Below are 11,049 nucleotides of genomic sequence, written 5' to 3'. Positions count from 1 at the left end.
TACTGTGGAACACATTACGTTGTCCGAAAAGTTTCTTTCGTTTTACGAGGAAATAATAGACCCACAACGTTGTTTGTTTTATATCGTTTTTTTACGTACGATCCATTTTGTTCTGTTGAGATAAACGCCGCGACATTTTACACACTTGGTTTTACGTTTCTATGAAGGTGCATTGTTGCAAAAAACACGTTTGCGAAAGAAAGACAGTTTGCGGACAATAATATGTACTTATATCCGTGAATGGAGTCAAATGGACTCGAAATGGACTTGAATCGTAATAATCGTTAATAGGTAAAACTATGTAACTCCCATCTCGTTGATTGTGCTCGTGGAAATATTATATATACTTTCATAAGAACCCGCAATCTAATATCCAACAATTAAACTATGTACCAAGTGTCTTCGTGGTAAATAGTATTACGTTTTCCGAATAGTCTTTCTTTTACAGACACGTCTTTTGCCACGACGCATCTTTATACAAACATGAAACCTAATCTGTCGAACGTTGTAATCTTTATCTTGATAGAACAAAATGGATCATAGGTAATTCGATAAAATAATATAAAACGGAAAATGTTGTGCATTCATTATTTCCTTATAAAACGAAAGAAATTTTTCGGACGACCTAATGCATATGCTTGTATTACTATCTAAAAAATATATTTGAATATATATTATTAAAAATTCAAAAAATATCCACCCTTAGTGTATCATTTATTAAAATGCTCAGAAATATAAACAAGTACAAGAGAAAGTACAAAAGAGAAAATGTTATATCGTAGTGAGTAATAAATTTGTACAAATCCATATACAAACGTAATTAGTCTGTCATGAGGTAGTAGAACAGGAATTTGACATCGTGTTCCTTCCTGATAGAAGTCTGGTAGGTCTCCTTCCGGTCAGTCAGGGTCATGTGTCGACGGATTATGAGGTGACGAGCGCGGCTAATGGTCGTACGATGATCTTGACCCGTGAGACGCGTGTAATCCGTCGCTGGCCACACGGGTCCTTCGGGGCACCGTGATAGGGGTTCTGGCTTTCCAAACAAGTAATAAAAGCGAACTTACGACTGCAAATAGCGTGTATATTACGCCTTGACTACGAGTTCTCAAATACTTCTATGCTCGAGCAACACGTTGTCCGACTGTGTTACATTTCGAAGAAATTTATTGAAAGTCCACGATCCAGAAGGATTAGAAAATTCGAAGGAAAATTTGCACGTTGTAATTAGGTTGATATATAATACCTGAGAGGTCTGGGCGTTTACTAAAAAGTTCAACTTTCTTACAAAACGATCATCGTCTAAAATGATTAAAATATTTATCTATTTAAGTCAGAAGAATTTAGATTCTAATTCGTTGGTTTTGAATTCCCATCTCGTTTGTTAACTAAAATTTAATCACGGATTCAAAATTTCGAAATATTTAAAAAATCACGGAATAACTCTTCGACCGATTAAAACCGTGTCGGTATTTATTCGCTCGTGATTAAATAGCATTCAGCCATAATTAAAGAATAAACATACAATATGATCTAGAATCTGTCGAATTCGGAAAACAGTGATACTAGGCAACGCCAAACAGATTCGATAACAGCGAGGAAACGATTAAATGCAAGCAGCTGTGAGAAACTGACAAAGTGGTGCATTCAAGGGTGGGAAAATCGTGGCTGCATAGTCGTTTACTTCGAATAGGATGCTGCAAGGGAGTGATCTTTCCTTTTTAAGTGACGTCACCGAGCAGCTCACGAAAGCAGCTGTTGGCTTTTGACTATGCCTACCCCAAGATTGATTGCCAGATTAGTCCAAGTATTTTCAACACGGAAAGGGTTCGTTTTCGATATCTGTTCCGGTGAAGAAAGTTGATTTTATCCTCTCGATCGAGATCATCTCTTTGAGATCGCATTAACCACGCGTCTTCCCTCTTTAACGATCTGTATGGCTATCGCTAAAACGAACGTAGCTTTAACCAAACATTTCACGTTTTCAATACCGCCAAGCCATGCACCAAAAACATCTCCAAAAAATTATCATTTCAATAGGGAACGTGAAAAGATTTATGCGCTTTACACATCATTATGCAGATCGGTCTTCTTTTTCAAATTTAAAAAAACTTCAATCACGTTGAATTTGTCCGCGAATCGCTCGCATCGTGCATAATCCACGCGTTCCAAAATAATAATAATAATAAAAAAAAGAAATTCAAAAAGCGAAGAAGTCGTGAAAGAGAGAAACAGAAAATCAGAGTTCGACCTTACGGTGCCAGAGGTTGTTGCTCGTTAACAAAACGAATCCGCGTTGGCCACATGCGAAAGCTGGCCCCCGTCAGATTTTTCAGGTGTCCAGGTGACAAACGATCGTCGTACGTGCGGATGCATTTCTTCGTGGATTTTCGCAGTCGCGCGGCTTGGCTCGCGCGCCTCAGAGAAATGAACCTGTTGCAGAGGTTTATGAGAGGCATTAGCATACCTCGTCGTTGGCCTCGTCTCCTGGCCAAGGGGCCCGGGGATCGGCGGCACGATGCATCGTCGATGCACCGGCGAAACAGCTGCGAGATAAAAAGAACCGACCGGCCGTGGGGAGTGCACTTGTTGCGTCGGTACTTTCGATACATGCCGCTATTTCGTCCAACACCCGCTGGATAAGGGATGAATTTTTTATTCCACCACGATACTATGATGGAGCATGACCTCGATAGCATGATGAAGCCGTGGAATGCCGACAGATTTTCGAGCGCAGATTTCTAGTTATCCTTGAGTGAAATTTTGCACTAATAAAAAACAAAAGGAACTGTGTTTCAGTTTGAAAGAATTTAAACGTATTTTATATGTTTACTCCTTGACAATTTTACTTGATCTGCTATCAAAGTAGGAAATTAATATCAATCATGAAGTTTTTTTTCTCGAACGAACAATCTATTTACGGATGATTGACTAAAAATTAGTTGCACTTAGCGAAATCTTTTTATCGCGAAAATTGATCGTTATGACGTTTCTCATTTGATAACGTTTCACGCGTTTCAACCGTAGGCGAAAGTTCGCGACAGCTGTGAACTTCTAGTTGGCACGTTTTCCTCTTCCGTTGGACGCTGACAGTGCATTGTCTCCTGATTCGTGTAAGAGGACGCCAAGCTGCGAAAATAATTGCTCGACGAAAGACAGAGCGGCGTCGGAACGAGTCGGTGGAAGAAAGCAAGGAAGGAAGGAAGGAAGAAAAGGTGAAAATAAATAAAGAAAGAAGGAAAAAAAGCGGTTCCCAGGATTCGAATGGCCTCGTATGTCTCCTATAAAGGGAAGATTGTTCTGCTTCCATTCTGCTTGGAGGGATGCCTGAAAACGAAGGGTCTTCTCGCTTCTTGTGGCTCCGCGAGGGGTGGTTAAGAGGGATGCTGCTGTTTCTGTACCCGTTGCCGCTGCATCTGCCCCTTTAGTGTAATGATATCTGAAAAAAAGACAGATCCATTCATTGGTACGCCTCTCGACCATCAATTTACCTCTTAAATAGATTCTCGACGGTGCATCCAGCTCCTTTCACCTGAATTATCGTGATTTTGTCTTCCGATCGATTGATAACGATGCTCTTAGCCTATCTAGTTCTACTTCTCGCAATTTTCCAACGTCTCGTAATCCGACTAATATCCGTGCTAAAATCCCTTTACTGACAAAAGGATATTACACATGTTCCGTAATATATCGGTATTCGCTTGGATAACTCAACGCTTTCACGAAAATGTTCTATCGTCGCGTTATACCTTATTACAATACCTTTCCTTCGTCCCATATCAAATCGAGAAATGATAGAATACAAGGTGCGAGAGGCTGGTCCCGGCAAAAGGTTTCGATCTCGTTTATACCAACCGGGGAATCGCGGAGGAAGATCTCGCAGGACATTCAAGAGGGACGTGATGCGATTCGCCTCGGTGCTACGTCGGTGAAACGCCACTTCACGCCAGGAATACAGAAATCAAAATCACGAGGCCGCACGCGAAGCAGGTTAGAAACAGGGCTACGAGAACCAACTCACCAAGACACGTATTCTAGTAAACGTATTGTGAACTCAGAGCTGGACAGACTAGACGTTGCAATAGGGAGAAATAGAGACGAAAGCTCGATCGCGATCACGAATCGAGACGATCGTTTTTCCTTCGTATTACGATGGATTTCCAGAAAAGGCGAATCGGCGTGGTCATTTCACGGGCTGTTCCGCATTGTCCTGCAGGAGCAGAGTGGAAACACGGTAACAGGAACAAGAGCGTGAGCGAGGGGCGAGAGACAGACGGGCCCGACACCCTATATTTTGGTCTCATTTTACTAAAAGCCGATCGTATTTCACGATTCCACTCGTCGCGGGGACAATACGTCTGCGTGCCGTTTTCTATTCGCCACTGCGCTCCACGACGTTTCACCGTCTATTCGTGAGCCCGTTTTCACGAAACTCGTAACCTGACTTGGGGAACGACAGCTTTTTTTTTTCTTTTTCCTCTCCTTCGATATCTGCTTTTCTTTCTTTTCTTCGACTTTCTAAAATCGGCACGGTATATAGAGACGCGGTCATTTGTCCGCAATTTGACCATAAATAGAGCCAACGACGGGGATATTTACTCGCGTAAAGAAGCTTTTTATATCGGTTTTTTTTCATTACTACAAGAAAATTCTTTTTTCGTTTTGGTTTTTCGTGCTCCTTTTTCAGCTGTTTTTTTTCTTTTTTTTTACAGCCAGGATCGTGTCCTTTTAGAAGAAATATATTGTCGTGGGTTCAGATGGCAGCAACCGCGACCGAGCAGCGTGGAAATTTCGAGGATTGCGAGGAGATCACGTGACGGATTTGCGAATAATATGGGCCATGTGAAGCGTCAATAAAGGAACGCGCAAAAGTCGAGCGGTTTATGAGCGTCAACGATGTTTGACTTGTCGGAGACGCTTATAGGGGATGAAAGTTTTAGAATATAATTGCTTCAAGTCGCAAAAGACTTTCAAATGCATAATTGCGTGCAATTAGTCATAGTAGTTTCGTAGCAGAGAACTCCGTAACAGTAGTTTAGTTATAGTACGATAAATTCTTTTAACGTTTGAAATATTCGATACGATCAAACCGTTTGAGAAGCCGACAAAGAAGAAGAAAGCTTAAGTGCCCGTTAGAACGCTCGTTACATAATATCTGATCTACAAATCAAGCAAAGGTGATGGCTCTTTATTAACAGAATGCAACGGATACCGAAGGCGATCCTTCTTTCGTACCTGCAGCTGACCGGGGACAGTATCCTTACTCGTCCCGTGGACGATCCTAAATTAATATTCAAATCTGTATCAACGGGCCTCTGTGAATCTAGCCAACGGCCTAGAACCATTGTCATGTCGAATTTCGTAGTATCCCGGTGTTCTGAAGTGTCCTCCTAGATCGTCCAAGGATTCGACTCCGATTCAATACCCCCACTTTGCCGGCACTTTCGTTCCCTTCTTGCGATTCACTGGACGAGGACTTCTGCCTGCATGGTTTTTTTTCTTCGAAGAACGAACGCCATTGGTCCAACTATCGCTGTATGACTGACCTAATTATTCCGACCTACTGGGAGCAGGTGGTCGAGGGTATGATTTCTTTTAACGCGATCTTACTTCGTGGGTTACACGCATAAAATTTTGTCAAGAAACTAGACCGCAACGTGTATCTTTCTTGAAAGTTGTCGATACCTCATTGAACGTACATCAGTTTATATGCCACTTTTAGAATTCGCAGTTGATCAGATAAATAGAGCAGAAAAGTTACATAACTTGATCCGACAGTTTCTGTTGCTGCTAAATTATTTCCAGAACGTTTGAAGCTATACCAGACGCCGCTGGTATCGAGCGACGATATTAACGCGAACACATGTGAACGTTTCGTCAGTTCTCAAGGAAAGATTCCCTAGTCTACCGAATTCTTGGAAAGACAGATTAACGATTCCGCTTTCGAGTTTGTCTGGCAACGAGTTATTACGTCGTAATTACAATGTACGGATTCGCGAACGACAGTGGGAAATAAACATTTTTAAGAATTAATCGGTCTACGTCCAGATTCCTCTTTCATTTCTTCTGTGTATCTCTTTTGCCTCTACTTTTTACTTTTTTCGTTTCTTTTTTTTCTTTTTTTGCCTGTTGTCATTATTATTGCCTTTTAATAGGTGCCGACGGTCTTCTCGTCTGTCTGAAATCCACCGATCGCCGACGTGGAAATCGTGGGAGCGGGTGTCTCTCGAATAAAACGAATTATCATATTAATACCGGCGTGTCATCGTCGCATTATTCATGCCTGCTCGCGACGAATATCCTCCGGCTCTGCTTATAAATCACACGCGTTCGTGGAAGTCGGTCTTTTCCTGTGATTTTGAAAATTCGGAGCCCATCATTTACCAAGAATCTCATGCTCTTCTTTCCTGATAATTATCCAACGACTCATCGTTCTGCTGTTTCGTATTATTAGGATAATATTTCATTTCGTTTATGGTGTTCGACCGTATACCCTGGAAATTCTCTTTCTCTCTTTGTACTTAGATTCTCGGGTATCGTATAATTTCGTAAATCGTCCGCATCGATTCGAGCAATTGTTCGATCGAGACGCTCGCATTTCGAATCCGTGCTTTATTTCTTTGATATTTTAATTTCTCTCGACTAAAATAAATTTCGAAATCAGCTTTTTTCATTCAATCTGAGAGTTTAACAATATTCTCTTCGAGATTTATTAATTTGATATCTCATCATTAAATAAATCAATTGTGTTTCACGTTTATATCGAAACAGCGGATTATAAATTATTACAAAAATCGTCGAAAAAATGGCTGGGAATTATCATTCACGTCTCGTCGGCTCTATAAAAAGATTTGAGATTTGTTCCATTAAAAAAAAAAAAAAAAAATTCTTGAAAGCTTGACTTTATAAACCTTTCGACTTGTAAAACCAGTCCACTTGTATCCATGATTTTCGAAAAGGCTAATAACCTGTGTAATTCTCGAAATGCTGAATAATTTATCTGAACTTTGCACGATCTCGAAATATTATTCTTTTCATTTTATATAACTTCTTCCAATTATAATATATCCACTTCACAAAACTATCTCGAAAACAAACAAAAACTCATTAGTTCTTCTGTATAACCACGAATTAACCAAACAGCTTTGCTTCTCGTTCTCACCATATATTCATCAGGAAAGAAATTCTCGAAAATCTTTCGATATGCTTGTAAAAAGATCGTATACGTAAGACCGAAAAAACAAGGTTATTCTCAGTGGATGATTGGACGGAAAGAAAATAAAAGGTATAAAAATACGTAGGATTTTTTCTTTACCCTTTTCTTTTTTTTCCTCTTCGAAGACCGAGCACCGTATTGCCGAGATTCAAGCAATAATTCAATTAGCCTCGAAGATTTAGTGGCGCGGACTCCATAATTCACCGTGCACCGTACGAGTGAAATAGAAATGGAAACGGACGCGACGGGGGACACGGGAAGGAGAAGGCGAACAGAGATGGAATACCGGCGGCTAGACCCACCTTGGCATAAATTAGAAGAACAATGCACGAGGACCAAGGTGGACGAGCGTAATGGCACCGGCCAGGGGTACACGGAGGACACTAATAATATAAGCCGTGTGCGTTGCACTCGCTGGCCAACCGGAAGAACGGCCAAAATTCGCGCGCGACACATGCGACTTCGCATTCTTCATTCTTGAATCTAACTTAAAAACGTATTATCTTGCAGTTTCATCGGTTTCATGGTTAGGATCGTTATCCATACGATATTCGTCGTTTCTTTTTCACGAAACTTTTTCATCGTTTGTTTCTTGGAGATAGACAGAGTCGAAAAGAACGATACATTGATTTTTTGTGACGTTTTGCGATTTTGTGCTTTTTATTCAGTAGGCCAATTCACTATACGAATAACAGTGAACCATTCAATCTCGCTGAAAAAAACCTATGATCGTCTTCTTGTAGAATCTTCCGTTAGAACATGTAAATGTTATTTGACCGTTGAAGAAATCGTATAACGTCCGATCTCCGGAACACACCAAAGTATCGTTTCCTTATGTAACCCCCTCTGTAACTTTGATCTTGCCATTTTCTAACCTACGAAACCGATATTTTCCGCTTTCGTAACGACGTCCATCTCTTCAAAAATAAAGGAAAATCCCCAAAGGATGAGAAAAAGGAAGAAATCGATCGAATAAATTACGAAGAGAGGGCAGGCCGAATTCGACGAAGTAAAAGTCGAGGAAGCGGACGGCTATAGTAGCGAAGGGTGTTCGCAGAGGGGATGCTAATAACTCGGGGTCTGACACGGCCGATGTCCCGCAGAAGGAGGAACGGACAGAGGCGAAATTCATGCGTAATGTATGCGATACGCGAGAGGCATGGCAGCGGCGCGGCGTCGTTGGCCTCCCAAACAATTAGAAAGGGTCCGTCGTGGCGTGTACGAGAGGCGAAGGCCGAGAACGGCCAGCGGCGAGGGCTGGCGACGTAGGGGTTGCGTTTCAATTTCGCTAGGAACCGTTATATTGCAACGTCTTCCGAAATTAAAACGCTTGGACTGTTTCCAACGCGTGCGAATGCCCAGGACGAAGATAGGAGCAGTACGAAGAGCAGGGCAGAACCTCGTGGCACGAATACATTTCTCATGAAACATTTTCTACGACCGTACTTTCAGCCAGCGGCCTTAAATGTCCCGTAAAAACGTTCGTTAGAGAATGTCCTGGTCGACGTTCGTTTCTGACGTTCGGACGTAGACTTCGCGTCCACGAAACTCGAGACGTTTCGTCTGTGGTTTCGAGGGATGATATTTCTGTGACGTTCAGTCTCTACGTGTCGTATTCACCCACCGTTTTGCCTGAATCACGTCAGCATGTGTAGTAATTTGGAAATGCGATCATCGATATGGTAATGGATGGTACAGTGGAAATAATTGTGAAACGCTGGCTGGAAAGGCGTGAGATTCAAACGCGTTGCGTTGCTTCGAATGGAAGTCCGAGAAGAGCCAAAGTGGGTCTTTTGCAAAAAGGAGATATTCGTTAAAACGGAAACGTGATCGTACGTAATTATTTGGTGTCGTTATATCGCTTTTGTTCTAAATAACTATGTATAACGTATTTCGATACGTATCGAAGCTCGATGATATTAATACTCCTTATACGTCGCTTTATTACTTGAGAGATCTTTTCCTCCTACGAGATTCGAAATATATTCACATTTATTCATTTATTTCCCAAACTATGGTAACATTTTTCCAACTTACACGCGCTTCCACTAAAAATAGTCCGAGTCAAATAAATCTTTAAAGGAAAAAAGAAAGTACGTTTCACGTAAACGTCGAAAGGAAAAAGTTCATCATCGACGCCAGTCATGCAGAATAATCCCTAATAACACGAGAACGCCGGTGTCGGTCCGTTTGACACGTTTCCCGATGACCACCCCGAAGAAGCAGCCCCTTGGCCCGGCGTCTCCGCAAGGAGGGGCAGAAATCGAGAAACCGGTAAGGCCCGTGCCCTAAATTTCGCTCGATCGACTCGGTAGTTTCCAAGTGAAGTGATCGAGGTCCCCCCGTTGCTCCAAAAAAGGAAAAAAAATGGATACAAGACGCGGTGGACGATGACCCTTCTTGAGGTCATCCGGAAGGGTCACTGATGTCCGACCAATGACCCGGCCCCGCCCTAACACTCCCGTGTACAATTATAAATGTATTAAACCCATCCCCTTTACAAGATAATATTTAAATCGTGGCGATGGGTTAAAGGACGAGCAGGCACGGTTCCAAAAACAGGGTTACGGAAGTACTTACGCCGTCGGGTCAGTTTTATTGCGTGAGTATTGGTGTTCCTCGAGGTCGGTAGCCTCGATTTTATTGCGTGTATTTTACGTTATAAATTCACCGACCGTCTTTACGCAACCCTTACCTGCGGAGGAGCACGATAGAAGGAAGAAAAGGAAAGGATCCACGCGCGGACCTGAATCGATGGCGATTTGCATGGGACGAATTTTCGCGCGACCGGTGGTGACTCACCACGTGGTAGGCCTTCGGTTGGTTGGGTATTCGAGCGAAAGAGATATTTATTTCGTAGGAAAGGTGGTTGCGAATGGTGGATTTCGTGAGACTTTGCAGTAAGCAATTAAGATTAGGAATGATCTCGTTACGATAATTTTCCATCATCCTCGATGGACACTACTTATTCGATACGATCGAATTGTTTCGATAAGCGCGCCGCGATATCAGTCGTACGATACGATATACGAAATACACATTGATTATGCGCTGTGTAAACTTCGTAGAGATTTAAGGTATTTGAAGATGAAAAGAGAAGATAGAAGCTATTTAAACGTTGAGACACGCCATTTAATTCGAACGATGACCGGTGGCCGGTCTCATTTTCCGTATAATTTCTGAACGGTCGTATTTTTGCCACTGTGTTATAGCACCGTTTTATCGCTTGTATTTTCTGTCATAAATCCATCGGAGGACCCTCGACTTCGAAAGGGTCTCGGGGAACCAGGGCTTCGCGAACCCCTTCGTACAATGACCAACACAGTTTGAAGAAAGATACGGGGTGATAAAAAGAATTTGGCCGAGAAGGGAAGGAGAAAAAGAATGAGAAGAGGAGAGAAGGAGGCAACGGGCCAGGTCGCAGTCGGACAATGAGAAATTGCGTACACGTTGCGTGCCATCGTGCGTTTCGCGCGCAATAGAAACGCGCACTAAATCGTGCCAGGCGGCCTGTCGCGGTTTCTCGAGACTTAGACCTCGTGTACTTTCCCAACGGTCGCTTGGCACATTGATATTTTTCGTCCTGTTCAATTTCGTTTCGACTCGAACGTTACACTCGCTTCGGAAACGATTCTATCGTGGTGCAGCTTTGAATTTTTTCACCGATGTAAAGTTACGTGGGAATTTTAGAGACGGACTATCGTAGAATGTTTAATATTTTTGACACTAGTTTATGATAAATTTTGCACCATAATGAAATTTAAACAGCTACTCGTTTTTGTTGGAAGCGTAAGAAGATGGAGTTTGCTTGGTTGCTGTGAAACTGGTTGATC

The sequence above is a fragment of the Bombus pascuorum genome, chromosome 1, assembly GCF_905332965.1.
Source record: "Bombus pascuorum chromosome 1, iyBomPasc1.1, whole genome shotgun sequence".
NCBI classification, from domain to species: domain Eukaryota; kingdom Metazoa; phylum Arthropoda; class Insecta; order Hymenoptera; family Apidae; genus Bombus; species Bombus pascuorum.
This window is presented reverse-complemented; position numbering follows the sequence as displayed.